Source organism: Coregonus clupeaformis, chromosome 16 (assembly GCF_020615455.1).
Source record: "Coregonus clupeaformis isolate EN_2021a chromosome 16, ASM2061545v1, whole genome shotgun sequence".
Lineage (NCBI taxonomy): Eukaryota > Metazoa > Chordata > Actinopteri > Salmoniformes > Salmonidae > Coregonus > Coregonus clupeaformis.
The window spans coordinates 13,545,669-13,563,780 of record NC_059207.1 but is presented as its reverse complement, the minus strand read 5'-3'; the positions used below and the strand labels follow the sequence as shown (position 1 = coordinate 13,563,780).

The 18,112-nt window shown below is 44.7% G+C and overlaps 1 pseudogene; it reads right to left on the bottom strand.

The window, feature by feature from the left end:
- Window positions 1–434: 434 nt before the first annotated feature.
- Window positions 435–17,607, bottom strand: LOC121584276 (annotated as a pseudogene).
- Between the last annotated feature and the right edge of the window lie 505 nt (window positions 17,608–18,112).

Genomic DNA, 18,112 nt, shown 5'->3' with positions numbered 1-18,112 from the left:
TATTAAATGGTTAGGCTAACCATTCTTAATTGTTGCAGAAAGTAAACACAGAAAGCTGAAGTGTTACATACCATCCCCCTTCCCTTCCTGCAACAATATTTTAAGACTGAAGTATTTCTTCTTGCCACTGAAGGCAACAGGGTTTTGCCCCTCATGTTCGTTCCATTTCACCTCAGCTTTCCCTTTTGCCTTGATAAAAAGAGACTGGAGAGAGGTCTCCTTGGATGCTTCCAAAGTGACCCGCCCAGTGATAGTATCCCCAGCTGAAAAAGTGCCATGTTCATTAATCATGTTGTAGTTGACCGAGAAGCGTTTAACTGTCATTCTGACTGAGTTGGTGAACTGAGCAGTCACAAGGGGCATGCGCGACTCTAATGTATGATTCATGAAGCAAGACAATAGTTTCAGTAGTCCACACAGTGTAACAGGAGATGCTACCTAGAAGCATGGAGGATGAGGACCAGAGCAGACCCTTTGAGTTCACTGTGTTATTACCTCCAGGCTAAAAGTCAACTGTGCTCTCTACTATGAACAGGGATACCAACCAGTTTGGCACATCGTTATCTAGCAGTCATGTCCCTCCATTATGGAAGTAGGCTACTTTATCTGTGTCGCGGGCCACGGCTCTTCAGCCAACAGGTGGCTATTTTTATTTATTTTATTTAACCTTTATTTAACCAGGTAAGCCAGTTGAGAACAAGTTCTCATTTACAACTGCGACCTGGCCAAGATAAAGCAAAGCAGTGCGATAAAAACAACAACAACACAGAGTTACATATGGGGTAAACAAAACATAAAGTCAAAAATACAACAGAAAATATATATACAGTGTGTGCGAATGTAGTAAGTTATGGAGGTAAGGCAATAAATAGGCCATAGTGCAAAATAGTTACAATTTGGTATTAACACTGGAATGATAGATGTGCAAAAGATGATGTGCAAATAGAGATACTGGGGTGCAACATTAGCAAATAAATAACAATATGGCTATGTCACAGTCACATGGGTAAATGCCGTCAAATATGTTACAAATAATACATAATATAACTTGAGCCATATAATATAATTGTGTATAGGCTACATCCTTATTGTACTCCCTTGATCAGGAGAAACCTTTATTACCATGTAAAACAGAGATGTTAGGTATTTGGCTTGGGGTTGTAGCTACAGTTGAAGTCGAAAGTTTACATACACTTAGGTTGGAGTCATTAAAACTCGTTTTTCAACCACTCCACAAATTTCTTGTTAACAAACTATAGTTTTGGCAAGTCGGTTAGGACATCTACTTTGTGCATGACACACGTAACTTTTCCAACAATTGTTTACAGACAGATTATTTCACTTACCACGTTCATCTGGACAAACAATAGTACGCAAATATAAACACCATGGGGCCATGCAGCCATCATACCACTCAGGAAGGAGACGCGTTCTGTCTCCTAGAGATGAATGTACTTTGGTGCGAAAAGTGCAAATCAATCCCAGAACAACAGCAAAGGACCTAGTGAAGATGCTGGAGGAAACAGGTACAAAAGTATCTATATCCACAGTAAAACGAGTCCTATATCGACATTACCTGAAAGGCCGCTCAGCAAGGAAGAAGCCACTGGTCCAAATCCGGCATAAAAAAGCCAGACTACGGTTTGCAACTGCACATGGGGACAAAGATCGTAGTTTTTGGAGAAATGTCCTCTGGTCTGATGAAACAAAAATAGAACTGTTTGGCCATAATGACCATCGTTATGTTTGGAGGAAAAAGGGGGAAGATTGCATGCCGAAGAACACCATCCCAACTGTGAAGCACGGGGTGGCAGCATCATGCTGTGGGGTTGCTTTGCTGCAGGAGGGACTGGTGCACTTCACAAAATAGATGGCATCATGAGGAAGGAAAATGATGTGGATATATTGAAGCAACATCTCAAGACATCAGTCAGGAAGTTAAAGCTTGGTCGCAAATGGGTCTTCCAAATGGACAATGACCTCAAGCATACTTCCAAAGTTGTGGCAAATGGCTTAAGGACAACAAAGTCAAGGTATTGGAGTGGCCATCACAAAACCCTGACCTCAATCCTATAGAAAATGTGTGGGCAGAACTGAAAAAGCATGTGCGAGCAAGGAGGCCTACAAACCTGACTCAGTTACACCAGCTCTGTCAGGAGGAATGGGCCAAAATTCACCCAACTTATTGTGGGAAGCTTGTGGAAGGCTACCCGAAACGATTGACCCAAGTTAAACAATTTAAAGGCAATGCTACCAAATACTAATTGAGTGTATGTACACTTCTGACCCACTGGGAATGTGATGAAAGAAATAAAAGCTGAAATAAATAATTCTCTCTACTATTATTCTGACATTTCACATTCTTGAAATAAAGTGGTGATCCTAACTGACCTAAGACAGGGAATTTTTACTAGGATTAAATGTCAGGAATTGTGAAAAACTGAGTTTAAGTATTTGGCTAAGGTATATGGAAACTTCCGACTTCAACTGTAAATGGCTAGACACTAATAACATAATCACTGAATAAATACTGGACCTAGCATTTTTAGGGTGCAGGAACAATATGATTTTCTCCTTCACTTAGGTTTTATTTAATATTAGTTCATGGTAAACATTAACTGCATTTGCCAGATATTTTACATATAGTGATAATAATGCAAAAATAAAGAAATAACGATTGTTATGTGAGAAATTGTGAACATTACATGCACACAATAAATAATATACAAAAACCATCACATTTAGCAATCTCAGATTTTAAAAAGGACCAAAATGACTGTTAAATCATACAAATAAATACACTGTATACAGTACATTGATAGATGAATATGCATCAGAAGAGAGTGGTATTTCATTTGATCCCGCTCGACCTCTAGCTGCTTGGAGACTGACCCATCAATGTTAGGGAGTAAGGTGGAAGATGGGGGTTCCTGCCCAAGACCTTGAGTTGCAGGAAGAACAATCATAGGTAGCTTGATCTCAGGGTTTTTGGTCAGGGCAACATCAAGGCAACCTGAAAGAACAGACAAATATTATGTATCAAAAACCATGAAATGTTTGTAGGGCAGGCTACTCTTTATAATCTGCTTTCATCTATAGCTAGACAATCATCTCTGTTTCACACTTCCAATATTAGGGTTGTTTTCTTGCCCTGTTTAGGAGTATTTTCAAGCAATTTCTATCATTGTCAATTACCTTCAGTCTGTACTCCAGTTTGAGTATGTGGCAGTTGAGGATGGTTGGAGTGAGTTCTGCAGGGATGGTGAAGAGCTTGGTCACAGTCTGTCTGGTGGAAGAAGCAACAGACTCGCCTTTTTCTTTCACAAGGTTTTGGGTGTCGACTCTTCTCGCCCCTCGGGCAAACAAACTCTTCTTTTCATACAAGTAGAAAATGGGTTTGATTGTACGTGTTGAGCTGTTGGTGATATATTGCTGTGGCTTTCAATGTCTCACCTGTAAAGGTATTTACATATGCAGAAACACAGAGGAAAAATCCAAATGATCAATTTGAATAGTCATTGACATCACACATTTCTATGACAGTGAGATTATGTCCAGCCAAGGTTCAAATTATGCATTATTCACTCATGGAGGTGATCTGAAAACAGTGAGCTGGACCTATTTTAACACTTATGTGGCACCAAAACATCAACATGAATCTCCATTCTAACTCCTTGTCCTTGTTTTACTACAGTATAGGGCTATAGCCCGGGGTAGTCACATTGATTATGTAGTGCTGATGCTACTTCTTTCCACTAGTTGGTGCTGAATCATTACCTTGCTGGTATCCCATCCTCTCAGTGTGAATATTCATAGAGATGTTTCCAGATACAAAGAACACAACATCCTTATCCTTGGTCCCATGCTGAGGTTCCTGAAAAGGCACAACAGTGGTGACACAACATAGAATGTGATAATGATCTCTTGTGCAATGACAGTAGTGCTTGGTGTATCGTAGCCCTTTCCTGCAGTCAATGACCAAAAGCCCCTATTTGGCCTCATGGGTGGAATGTTATTCATATTTTTCATAATTTCATAAATAACTAATCATCAGTAATATGTGTCAGTGCAGTACATGTTTTTTCCAACAGTTTGCTAAGAGATGGCAGCAAGCTGATAGGTCTGCTGTTAGAATCAGTAAAGGCCGCTTTACCACTTGTTGGTAGCAGAATGACTTTGGCTTCGCTCCAGGCCTGAGGACAAACACTTTCCTGTACGCTCAGATTAAAGATATGACAGATAGGAGTGGCTATATAGTCAGCTACCATCCTCAGTAGCCTTCCATCTAAGTTGTCAATGCCAGGAGATTTATCATTATTGATCGATAACAAACATTTTTACACCTCTCCAACACTAACTTTACAAAATTCTAACTTGCAATGCTTTTCTTTAATATATACAGTATATATATATATATATATATATATATATATATATATTTGTGACGTCACGAGAGGCTACACAGCTTTCAGCGGGATTGCTCAAGTAGTGCAAGGAGACAAGGTTCAAACAAAACAAGGATTTTATTATAGGTCTTGGGAAATTAACGAAAATATAACAAAATTCTGTTCTCTTGTGGCTCTTTAAGGGTTAACAGTTCAGGGATGTCTCTTCCACATCCAAAATCATAATTCTCACTCGCTCAGATAACTTTTCCCCAGCCTTACTGTAGTCCACGTTGCAGCTAGTGGCCAACCCAGCAAAAAGTCCTTCCAAATGTCTCTCACGTATTTCCACAGGTGCATATATCCAAAGGTGAGTATTTCCCAAAGGTAAGTATCTCCAAATCCTTATATTCCTCATGGAAGTGGACGTGCAGCACTCTTGTCCTCCAGAGAGCCCAGGTTGGAGACTGTGTCTCTTCCCTTCCCAAACCTTCAGCTCATCAGCTCCTCATTTGTTTCAGCTGCGTGGGAAGATTGGCCATAGAGGGGTGGAGTTCCCCGACCATACCAGCAGATGGAGCCATAGCTGTCTGGGTTTGCAGCCACCTCAGGGGGATGTAACGTCCCCTCCAGGACACAGCCTCTCGTGACATCACACATCCCCCTCCTCGGGACCGACGTCCTCGTCGGGTAAAGGCTGCGAAGAAGGCATCACGCCGGGAGAGGGCGTCCGCATTGCCGTGGTGCTTGCCAGACTGCTCTCTCTTCAACTCCTCCAACTCTAGGACCAGGGACTCAGCCTCCTGTTGTCTCTCCTTGAGTTTCTTACTGAACGCATCAGCCTTGGTTTTAGCAGAGTTTAGCTTCTGTTGAGCAGCTTTCAGTTCCTTCTCTCTCTCTGCCTCCGCATTCTTCATCTTGTTCTCCAACACCTTGTACTTCTCCTCTGCCTTCTTCTGGACCTCCTTACTACTGCGCAGGGTCTCCTCACACTCCTCGATGGTCCTGCGCAGCCCTCTCCAGCTCCTCCTGTTGCTTAGGGAAGGAGCTCTGTTGGAGTTTAGCCTGGAGGATATCTAACTCTTCTGTCTTCATGTCTAACTGTTGCTTTAACAAACGATACCTCCCAGCGGTCCCCTTCAGACCAGACAGTTCTTTGTCCAGATTCTGTAGCTCCGTCTCTGTGTCGGTCTGGGCACCTGCCATCCCTATCAGAGCCCGAGGCGGGAGTGAGTAACTCGGAGGATTGCACCGGAGCCTTCCCAGGATGAGTCTTGCCTCTCCGTTTCCGAGGTACTCGGGTTATCCTCTCCTGAGACTCTCTCCAGAGTGGGTAAAAGGCTGGGCAGTCTCGTCCAATTAGGACAGGGACGGGGAGGGAATCAACCACCCCCGCCGTCGTGTGTATGGTTCCCCGTGTGCTGGTCATTGTAAGTTCAGTAATGGGGTATTCTCTGGTGTCCCCATGGACACAGGAAACTGGGAGGACTTTCCCGGGGTCAGACACGTTGGGCCCACCAAATCCTTACGCACCAGGGGTGGCCCGGCTACCAGAATCCAGTAAGGCCTCCACATCATGGTGATTCACAGTTACCGGGCAGGTGGGGGTCGATCTGGGCCGCCATCTACGACTCCCAAGAGCGAGGCAAAACGGGTGTGTGGGTGCTGAGCTGGAGGACTCCGCAGTGGGCATAGGTTCATCGGCTGGTTTCCCACACTGCCAGGAGATATGTCCCATCTCCCCACACCGGTAACACTGTCGAGTTTCCCCCTCCTGGTGTACTCTTCTTGGACCCGCCTGGTTTCTGGCTCCCCCTGGAGCCGGGATAAGTCCTGACGTGGCTGGGTTTTTACCTTGGGGTCCTTTGGACGGGTTCTTCCCATTTGTGGTGGGGCCGCACTCCTGGGGTCTTTTTCGGGAAGCATTCAGCATCTCCGCTGTGGCCTGGTACTTTTCCACAGCTTCCACGGTCAGATCAGCCGTGGTCAAGGCCTGTTGACTGATGAACCGTTTTGCCTCATAAGGCAGGGCGCGTAGGTAACGATCCACCACCACGGCCTCCACCACCGCCGCTGCTGTATTCCTCTGCGGATCCAGCCATTTCCTTGCGATTCGGACAAGTTCATGCATCTGCGCCCGAGGAGGTTGGTCTGGTTGGAAGGTCCAGCTGTGAAAGCGCTGGGCCATACCAAACTTTGTGAGTCCATATCTGCTGAGGATCTCAGACTTCAGGGCATCATAGTCAGTAACCTGGTCAGGGCCCAGGTCCCGGACAGCATTCAGCGATTCCCCGGTTAGAAAGGGGGCTAACAGACCAACCCACTGTTGCTTGGGCCAGGCTTCCCTAGTGGCCGTGGCCTCAAATGCATGCAGGTATGCCTCAATGTCATCGGTAGCTCCCATCTTAGATATAAAGTCACTTGCCTTTATTGGGCGGGTATTTTGGACCACCCTCTGTCTCTGCAACTGCAATTCCTCTGCCTTCAGAAGGTTGGCTTTCTTTTGCTCCTCCAAGAGAGCCACGTTTGCTTGCATCTGGGCTTGCTGGCCAGCAACAAGGGCTTTCAATATGTCCTCCATTTCAGTCGGCGGGGAGCCTACGGCCAACTTGGAAAACTGGGTGATCAAACCTTCGGTATCCTCCTCTGACATGCACTATTAACGCTTGAGCGTGCCCGTATTCTCCACCATCTGTGACGTCACGAGAGGCTACACAGCTTTCAGCGGGATTGCTCAAGTAGTGCAAGGAGACAAGGTTCAAACAAAACAAGGATTTTATTATAGGTCTTGGGAAATTAACGAAAATATAACAAAATTCTGTTCTCTTGTGGCTCTTTAAGGGTTAACAGTTCAGGGATGTCTCTTCCACATCCAAAATCATAATTCTCACTCGCTCAGATAACTTTTCCCCAGCCTTACTGTAGTCCACGTTGCAGCTAGTGGCCAACCCAGCAAAAAGTCCTTCCAAATGTCTCTCACGTATTTCCACAGGTGCATATATCCAAAGGTGAGTATTTCCCAAAGGTAAGTATCTCCAAATCCTTATATTCCTCATGGAAGTGGACGTGCAGCACTCTTGTCCTCCAGAGAGCCCAGGTTGGAGACTGTGTCTCTTCCCTTCCCAAACCTTCAGCTCATCAGCTCCTCATTTGTTTCAGCTGCGTGGGAAGATTGGCCATAGAGGGGTGGAGTTCCCGACCATACCAGCAGATGGAGCCATAGCTGTCTGGGTTTGCAGCCACCTCAGGGGGATGTAACGTCCCTCCAGGACACAGCCTCTCGTGACATCACAATATATATATATATATACACTTGACATAAGATCTTCTCTAAGCATTACAGGGATATGGCTCTGAATATATGCAGCAACACCTCCCCCATAAGCATTCCTGTCTCTTCTATAGATGTTATAGCCTTGTATTGCTACTGCTGTATCATCAAATGAATTATCTAAGTGAGTCTCAGAAATGGCTAATATATTAATGTTATCTGATGTTAACATATTATTGATTTCATTAACCTTATTTCTAAGGCTACATATATTAATATGGGGTATTTTCAGCCCTTTCCTGTGTAGTTTATCTATTATGTTTATAGACATAATATGGAAAAGAGCAAACAAAGCAAGATAAAAATATATATATACATTCAGCAGTCCATTAATAAGTTGGTGTGTGTAAGAGTGTGTGTGTGTGTGTGTGTGTGTGTGTGTGTGTGTGTGTGTGTGTGTGTGTGTGTGTGTGTGTGTGTGTGTGTGCACTGCGGGGTTGAATCTACACTACATAACCAAAAGTATGTGGACACCTGCTCGTCGAACATCTCATTCCAAAATCATGGGCATTAATATGGAGTTGGTCCCCCCTTTGCTGCTACAACAGCCTCCACTCTTCTGGGAAGGCTTTCCACTAGATGTTGGAACATTGCTGTGGGGACTTGCTTCCATTCATCTACAACAGCATTAGTGAGGTCGGGAACTGATGTTCGGCTATTAGGCCTGGCTCGCAGTCGCCGTTCCAATTCATCCCAAAGGTGTTCGATAGGGTTGAGGTCAGGGCTCTGTGCAGGCCAGTCAAGTTCTTCCACACCGATCTCGACAAACCATTTCTGTATGGACCTCACTTTGTGCATGGGGGCATTGTCATGCTGAAGCAGGAAAGGGCCTTCAGCAAACTGTTGCCACAAAGTTGGAAGCACAGAATCGTCTAGAATGTCATTGTCTGCTGCTGCGTTAACATTTCCCTTCACTGGAACTAAGGGGCCTAGCCCAAACCATGAAAAACAGCCCCAGACCATCATTCCTCCTCCACCAAACTTTACAGTTAGCACTTTGCATTGGGGCAAGTAGCATTCTCCTGGCATCTGCCAAACCTAGATTTGTCCGTCGGACTGACAGATGGTGAAGCGTGATTCATCACTCCAGAGAACGTGTTTCCACTGCTCCAGAGTCCAATGACGGCGAGCTTTACACCACTCCAGCCGATGCTTGGCATTGAGCATTTTGATCTTAGGCTTGTGTGCGGCTGCTCGACAAGGAAACCTATTTCACGAAGCTCCAGACGAACAGTTATTGTGCTAACGTTGCTTCCAGAGGCAGTTTGGGCCTTGGTAGTGAGTGTTGCAACCAAGGACAGACCATTTTTACGCGGTACGCATATCAGCACTCGGCGGTCCCGTTCTGTGAGTTTGTGTGGCCTACCACTTCGCGGCTGAGCTATTGTTGCTGGTATACGTTTCCACTTCACAATAACAGCAATTGCAGTTGACCAGGGCAGCTCTAGTAGGGCAGAAATTTGATTAACTGACTTGTTGGAAAGGTGGCATCCTATGACGGTGCCACGTTGAAAGTAACTGAGCTCTTCAGTAAGGTCATTCTACCGCCAGTGTTTGTCTATGGAGATTGCATGGCTGTGTGCTCGATTTTATACACCTGTCAGCAACGGGAGTGGCTGAAATAGCCAAATCCACTAATTTGAAGGGGTGTCAACATACTTTGTATATATACAGTGCATTCGGAAAGTATTCAGACCCCTTGACTTTTTCCACATTTTGTTTACATTACAGCCTTATTCTAAAATTGATTAAATTGTTTTTTTCCCCCTCATCAATCTACACACAATACCACATAATGACAAAGCAAAATCAGGTATTAATAAACTTTTGCAAATGTAGAAATAAAACAGAAATATTACATTTACATAAGTATTCAGACCCTTTACTCAGTACTTTGTTGAAGCACCTTTGGCAGCTATTATAGCCTTGAGTCTTCTTGGGTATGATGCTACAGGCTTGGCACACCTGTATTTGGGGAGTTTCTCCCATTATAATCTGCAGATCCTTTCAAGCTCTGTCAGGTTGGATGGGGAGCGTCGCTGCACAGGTCTCTCCAGAGATGTTCGATCGGGTTCAAGTCCAGGCTCTGGCTGGGCCACTCAAGGACATTCAGAGACTTGTCCTGAAGCCACTCCTGCGTTGTCTTGGCTGTGTGCTTAGGGTCCTTGTCCTGTTGGAAGGTGAACCTTCACCCCAGTCTGAAGTCCTGAAATCTCTGGAGCAGGTCTTCATCAAGGATCTCTCTGTACTTTGCTCTGTTAATCTTTCGCTCAATCCTGACTAGTCTCCCAGTCCCTGAGGCTGAAAAACATCCACACAGCATGATGCTGCCACCACCATGCTTCACCATGCGGATGGTGCCAGCTTTCCTCCAGACGTGACACTTGGCATTCAGGCCAAAGAGTTCAATTTTGATTTCAGCAGACCAGAGAATCTTGTTTCTCATGGTCTGGGAGTCTTTAGGTGCCTTTTGGCAAACTCCAAGCGGGCTGTCATGTGCCTTTTTTCTGAGGAGTGGTTTCCGTCTGGCCACTCCATAAAGCCTGATTGGTGGAGTGCTGCAGAGATGGTTGTCCTTCTGTAAGGTTCTCCCATCTCCACAGAGGAACTCTGAGGCTCTGTCAGAGTGACCATCAGGTTCTTGGTCATCTCCCTGACCAAGGCCCTTCTCCCCCGATTGCTCAGTTAGGCCGGGCGGCCAGCTCTAGGAAGAGTGTTGGTGGTTCCAAACTTCTTCCATTTAAGAATGATGGAGGCAACTTTGTTCTTGGGGACCTTCATTGCTGCAGACATTTTTTGGTACCCTTCCCCAGATCTGTGCCTCTACACAATCCTGTCTCGGAGCTCTATGGACACTTCCTTCAACCTGATGGCTTGGTTTTTGCTCTGACATGCACTGTCAACTCTGGGAACTTATATAGACAGGTGTGTGCCTTCCAAATCATGTCCAATCAATTGAATGTACCACAGGTGGACTCCAATCAAATTGTAGAAACATCTCAAGGATGATCAATGGAAACAGGATGCACCTGAGCTCAATTTCGAGTCTCATAGCAAAGGGTCTGAATACTTATGTAAATAAGGTATTTCTGTTCTTTATATTTAATACATTTTCAAAAATGTCTAAAAACCTGTTTTCACTTTGTCATTATGGGGTATTGTGTGTAGATTGATGAGGGGAAAACAAAATGTAATCAATTTTAGAATAAAGCTGTAACGTAACAAAATGTGGATAGAAATCAAGGGGTCTGAATACTTTCTGAATGCACTGTAGTGTACGAACCCATAGGCTTTGCTCTCTCATCCCTTCCAGGCTTTTGTGAGGGAGGGTGGACAATGAGCCTGTCATAGCAGATGTAAGCAATGTCCTCACGCGCTCTGGCAGCTTTCATGGCTGGGATAAATTCTTCAGGACAGCTTCAGGATAGTCCTTGTTGAGGAAGATATAAGATATACATTCCTCTCAAGTTATTGGCTCTTTCCAGAACAGCTACCTTGTCCTTGAACCTCAGGAACTTGACCAGTATCGGCCTGGGCCTGTCACCTGGGCCGGTGTTGGGTTTTCCAGTCCTGTGGGTGCGCTCCACCTCAATTTTCCTGTGGTCAATCTTCAGTTTCTCCGAGATAATTTCCCTCACTTTGTCCTCAGACTCCATCCAGGTCTCATGTGGAGATTCTGCAATTCCATCCACAATCATGTTGTTACGCCTTGATTGTCCCTCAAGATAATCTGATTTCTCCGTCATTGTTATTATGGATTCACATACAGAACTGATGTCCTCTCTCAATGCCTTACCGATTGCTGACATCTTGCCATTCTCCTGTTGAAACAAATCGAGCTGACCCTGGGAGAACTGCAAACTGTTCTTCAGGTCCTGGACCTCTCTGGTCAGGTCGTCCATTATTTATTAGTTGACTCCAGCAGTATTTGGACAAAAAACACTTGAAGCTATTTTGCTTGTAGAACTATTTTTGTTCATTTAACCTCTTAAGGAATCGGTCCCATTTTTTCAATTTTCGCCTAAAATGACATACCCAAATCTAACTGCCTGTAGCTCAGGACCTGAAGCAAGGATATGCATATTCTTGATACCATTTGAAAGTAAACACTTTGCAGTTTAGGCGCAATATAGCAGTGTGTGTGCAAAGTTTCAGATTGATCCAGTGAAGCATTGCAATACTGGACTATTTTGTATCAAGTCTGCCCAAATGTGCAAAATTGGTCAATTGATACATTTTCAAGTACATAACTATAGAGAACATACAAACATGATATGGTAACACAAAATGTAAGTTTACACACTCCCAGGAATGTCATAAATGATGGATCATTAGCTTATACACTAACTTTCACACATCTAGATGGCCGGGCGGGGTGGGTGTGGAGCCAGAGACAGCAGGGGTTCGAACCCAGTTCCTACATTTAAATATAAAAATTGATTTTATCAAACAAAACTATGCTACATTTTATCTCTGGGACCCTCAGGATGACAAATCAGACCAAGATTACTGAATGTAAGTACATTATTTACCTTCAGAGGAGAATGTATCAAACCAGTTGCTGTGATACGTTTTTTGTTGTTGTGCACTCTCCTCAACCAATAGCATTACATTTACATTTACGTCATTTAGCAGACGCTCTTATCCAGAGCGACTTACAGTTAGTGAGTGCATACATTCTTTTTTTTTTCATACTGGCCCCCCATGGGAATCGAACCCACAACCCTGGCTTGCAAACGCCATGCTCTACCAACTGAGCTACACAGTATTTATTCACTGTGATAGCTACTGTAAATTGGACAGCACAGTTAGATTAACAAGAATTTAGGCTTTCTGCCCACATAAGACATGTCTATGTCCTGGAAAGTTTGCTGTTACTTACAACAGTCATGCTAATCACATTAGCGCACATTAGCTCAACCGTCCCGTATACAGGACACCGATCCCGTAGTGGTTAAAATATCCTTCTCCTGTGATAGAGAGACACCACTGTCCTCAACTGTACTCCTGCCGGCTTTGGTCTTTGTCATGGTAACATCATAGGTTATGCAGTTACTCCTCGCAGTTCCAGACAGGGCAGGTCGCAGGGAAGATTAAAAACAACAATAATAACAATAACAAACATCAGGGTCTAGACAGCCACAAGCCCGGGAAAATCTGCAGTCCCAGCCACAATGGCTAACCTAGTCGCAGACTGCGTTCAAGCAGTCAAGAAAACCCTGCTAGCTTGATAGGCAGCCAGCTATCAGTTAGGCTAGCTGCTACGCCAAACAGCTCCTCAGACCCGGCCTTGGTCGGCAGGATCACTGGACAGAGAGTAGCAACTGTTTCAAACCGCATCGTGGGATCCAAATTCAAAAGGTACAGCAGCTAGCTAGTAACCAAACTTTTTCAATAGACTTTCAAAACTTTCCAAAACAACAAACTTTGCAAAACAACAAACCAAGCTCTCCCTCGTTCCATGTTCAACAGGAAGTGAGGACAGGAAGTGGACTTATTGTGGACCCAGAGCATCCCAAACATTCTCAATGCTCAATGGGTGACATGTCTGGTGAGTTTGCAGCTATTTTTGCAGCTATTTTTTTAATGTATCGTGTAGTAGAGCTGCATAAGTGAACTCAGTGGAATTAGAGTATGATAGCTAAAGAGATGGCGAAAACACCTGTCTCCGGATTACATCTTCAAACTAAGGGCAACCATGGCATGTGTGACAGGGAGACGCGTCCATCCATGCATGATGGTATCACTGGCGCCGACGAAGATGGCGGCCTCGCGACTAGCTCTTAGGAAACTTTGCAGTATTTTGGTTTTTTATTTATTATTTTTTACATTTTTAGCTCAGAAAGTGTTTTGCATCATTACATACAGCCGGGAAAAACTATTGGATATCAGAGCAGCGGTAACTCACCAACATTACGACCAGGAATACGACTTTCCCGAAGCAGATCCTTTGTTTGCTCTCCCCAGGGCAACTGAACTGATTCCAGCGGCTGACCCAAAACATCGCCGGCAGAGAAGAGGCACTCGGAGCAGCCTGCTGGTCCGACTTAGGAGGCGCGCAAACCACCCACCGTTTCCAAGTATTCTACTCGCTAATGTTCAATCTTTAGTTAACAAAGTCGACGAACTACGGGCAAGGATGTCTTTCCAGAGAGACATCAAGGCCTGTAACATACTCTGTTTCACGGAAACATGGCTCTCTTGGGATATTCTGTTGGAATCGGTCCAGCCAGATGGGTTCTCAGTTCATTGCGCAGACAGGAATAAATATCTCTCCGGGAAGCAGAAGGGCGGAGGTGTGTGTAATTGTAGTAACATAGAGGAACTTGAGTCCTTCTGTTCACCCGACCTAAAATATCTGACAATTAAATGCCGACCGTATTATCTCCCAAGATAATTTTCTTTGGTTATAGTCACGGCCGTGTATATCCCCCCTCAAGCCGATACCACGACGGCCCTCAAAGAACTTCACTGGACCTTATGCAAACTGGAAACCACATATCCTGAGGCTGCATTTACTGTAGCTGGGGATCTTAACAAAGCAAATCAGACGGCATACCTAGCCGCGTCCTCAGAGCATGTGCAGACCAGCTGGCTGGTGTGTTCATGGACATATTCAATCTCTCCCTTTCCCAGTCTGCTGTTCCCACATGCTTCAAGAGGGCCACCATTATTCCTGTACCCAAGAAAGCAAAGGTAACTGAACTAAATGACTATCGCCCTGTAGCACTCACCTCTGTCATCCTGAAGTGCTTTGAGAGACTAGTCAAGGATCATATCACCTCTACCTTACCTGTCACCCTAGACCCACTTAAATTTGCTTACCGCCCCAATAGATCCACAGACGATGGAATTGCCATCACACTGCACACTGCCCTACCCCATCTGGACAAGAGGAATACCTATGTAAGAATGCTGTTCATTGACTATAGCTCAGCATTCAACACCATAGTACCCTCCAAGCTCATCATTAAGCTCGAGACCCTGGGTCTGAACCCCGCCCTGTGCAACTGGGTCCTGGACTTCCTGACGGGCCTCCCCCAGGTGGTGAAGGTAGGAAACAATATCTCCACTTCGCTAATCCTCAACACTGGGGCCCCACAAGGGTGCGTGCTCAGCCCCCTCCTGTACTTCCTGTTCACCCATGACTGCGAGGCCAAGCACGCCTACCATCAATGACGAGACCGCCTACACGGAGGAGGTGAGGGCTCTGGGAGTGTGGTGCCAGGAAAATAACCTCTCACTCAACATCAACAAAACAAAGGAGATGATCGTGGACTTCAGGATACAGCAGAGGGTGCACCCTCCTATCCACATCGACAGGACCGCAGTGGAGAAGGTGGAAAGCTTCAAGTTCCTTGGCGTACACATCACCGACAAACTGAAATGGTCCACCGACGCAGACAGTGTGGAGAAGAAGGCGCAACAGAGCCTCTTCAACCTCAGGAGGCTGAAGAAATTTGGCTTATCACCTAAAACCCTCACAAACTTTTACAAATGCACAATTGAGAGCATCCTGTCAGGCTGTATCACCGCCTGGTACGGCAACTGCACCGCCCACAACCGCAGGGCTCTCCAGAGGGTGGTGCGGTCTGCCAAACGCATTACCGGAGGCAAACTACCCGCCCTCCAAGACACATACAGCACCTGATGTCACAGGAAGGCCAAAAAGATCATCAGGGACATCAACCACCCGAGCCACTGCCTGTTCACCCCGCTATCATCCAGAAGGCGAGGTCAGTACAGGTACATCAAAGCTGGGACCGAGAGAATGAAAAACAGCTTGTATCTCCAGGCCATCAGAATGTTAAACAGCCATCACTAGCACATTAGAGGCTGCTGCTGCCTATTGAAATCACTGGCCAAGAAATGGAACACTAGTCACTTTAATTATGTTTACATATCTTGCACTACTCATCTCATATGTATACTGTATTCTATTCTATAATATTCTACTGTATCTTAGTCCATGTCGCTCTGTCATTGCTTGTCCATATATGTATATATTCTTAAATCCCATTCCTTACTTTTTTGTGTGTATTGGGTATATGTTGTGAAATTGTTAGATATGACTGCACTGTCGAAGCTAGAAGCACAAGCATTTCGCTACACCCGCTATAACATCTGCTAAACACGTGTATGTGACAAATAAATGTTGATTTGATTTGATTTGATTTGATTTGATGTACGGGTAAAATGCTGACCACACCACTAGCGTCACGTGAGGGAGCATTGCAAAATAAATGTACACATACATGTTATTCAATCATTGCACCCACACTGCTCGCGCACGTCAACGTGCGTCTGCATAGCCAGGCGCTAAAATAGAACTTGGTTCTGCAAGTCCTGCCTCTCCCATCTCCTCATTGGTTTTTAGGAGTTTATACCCACGTGGGTGATTGAAAGATGAACTGAGGTCCACACTCCAGTCCAGTTGGTGGTGGTAATGCATCTTAAAGTTGGTTGCCAACCGCCATATAAAGTCCAAAGAAGAAGAAGAAGCCTGAAGGAGGAGAGATTACTAGAAACCAACTCTGTTTACTCTTTTATCTGTGGATTAATTGTCGGAGTAGAGGACCTTGTGCATTTCAGGTAAAATAACAACCCAATGTTTATATCCCAGGACAAATTAGCTAGCAACAGCAAGCTAGCTAGCTACATTTCCATAAATGTTTAATGCTTTTCGACCTGTCCCCAAATTAATATGGTTGGTTCAGAGTTCATTTTGATATTTCAACCTGCGTGTCCTGATAGCGTCTGGTGTGGATGGACAAAATCAACATGCGCGCGATGTCACAAGTAACCATTTTGGGTGCGTTCGTAAATTCAGTCTGAGTATGCCAGAGCGCAGAATAACTGATGAATTTACGCGCAACACCCGTTGAATATGGCCGGTGTCAGTAAATGTTGGCAAAAAATAGTAATTAAATTGTTGCCAGCAGCACAGTTACAGTCACCAATGCTCTGGATAACATGAAAACAGCCTAACCAGCTCTGCTAGGGCGAGTAAAATGGTCAGTGGGGTGTTCACTCATTTGTGTCTGGAAGTAGCTAGCAAGCTAGCCAATGTTAGCCAGTTAACTTGGGTGCTTGACTGCCGTTGTGAGGTCAAAACGCTCGGATCAACCCTACTCATCAGCCAGAGCGTCCAGTGTGTGCTCTGAACGCTCCGAGAGCGAAACGAGATGGGTGGGGCTAAAGCTTAAGAGGGTGTGAACGATTTTGAATGGGTGTAGACAAAGAAGAGCTCTCCAGTAGGTACCAAAACATTTAAAGGCCATTTTCTCAAAAGTGAGAAAGTTTATCAATTTAAAAAGCAGAATTACATTCCCATTGTTTCTCAAATGCAGTGTATGATATACCATTTTGTAGCTCTGTCTCTGCTTTTATCCAATGTAAAAAACACAATTTCAAATTGTGCTACATAAGACCGAATCAAGGCGGTCGGTCACAAATGTGTTTTATTTTTTAGGTGTAAACAGGGCTTAGGTGTGTATGTGATTTTACCATACCAAACTGTTAAGTGACAACAGATAACCTCAGCTCTACCTATGGCATGTGGCATGATTGGGTCCAGTCATTCCTCATTATCTAATATTGTTATGAACCTGAGTGAGAATGCCATACATTATCATTGACTCTTCCCTCCTTCAATATATTGTGCTCAATTTTGAAGTATTTCTTGCTGGCATAGTATACAACTTTTGTATACTGTCCATAATATTCAGTCCAATGCACAGTAGCCTTTCCTTTGGCCAACAAAGTGAGAGACTGGATCTTAGTTTCTTTTGAGACATCCACAGTGATTCACCCAGTCAGACGATCCCCGCTGGTGAAGATGTTCTGTGCATTGATCGCATCATAATCAATGGAGAAGCTGTTGATAGTCATTCTCTCTTGAGAAAATACCAAACTAGTTTGGTCCTGATCAACAAAATGAAAACTCCCACTCAGGTAACACTTGAAAAAGAGACTTGACCAACCTGAAATGGTTGACACGAGGCAAAGCAAGATATTTAACTATCTATGTGTGCAGGAAACTGGTTTTACCACATGCCAAACTGGATACAGGATAATGCTCAATTTGAATTATAGCATGTGGCATGGATCTTAAGCCTTGTTCACACGACAGGCCTTAATGCTCAAATCAGTTTTGGAATACTGACTGTCCAAACAGCAAGTTAAAAGTAACCAAATAGGATGTGTGTTCAGACAGCAGTCATTTGCTGACATGGCTATGCTAGTTGTCATAGTAACGACGAGTGTGTGCACAGTGGTGTAGGCTGATTGGTGGTGGTGCTCGTGCTTCCTATCACTCAGAGGTTAGGTAGCAAGCTAAGGTGACAACAATGCCTACCATGGACTTTTCCCAGTTGCTTTGAATGTTCAAAATCAT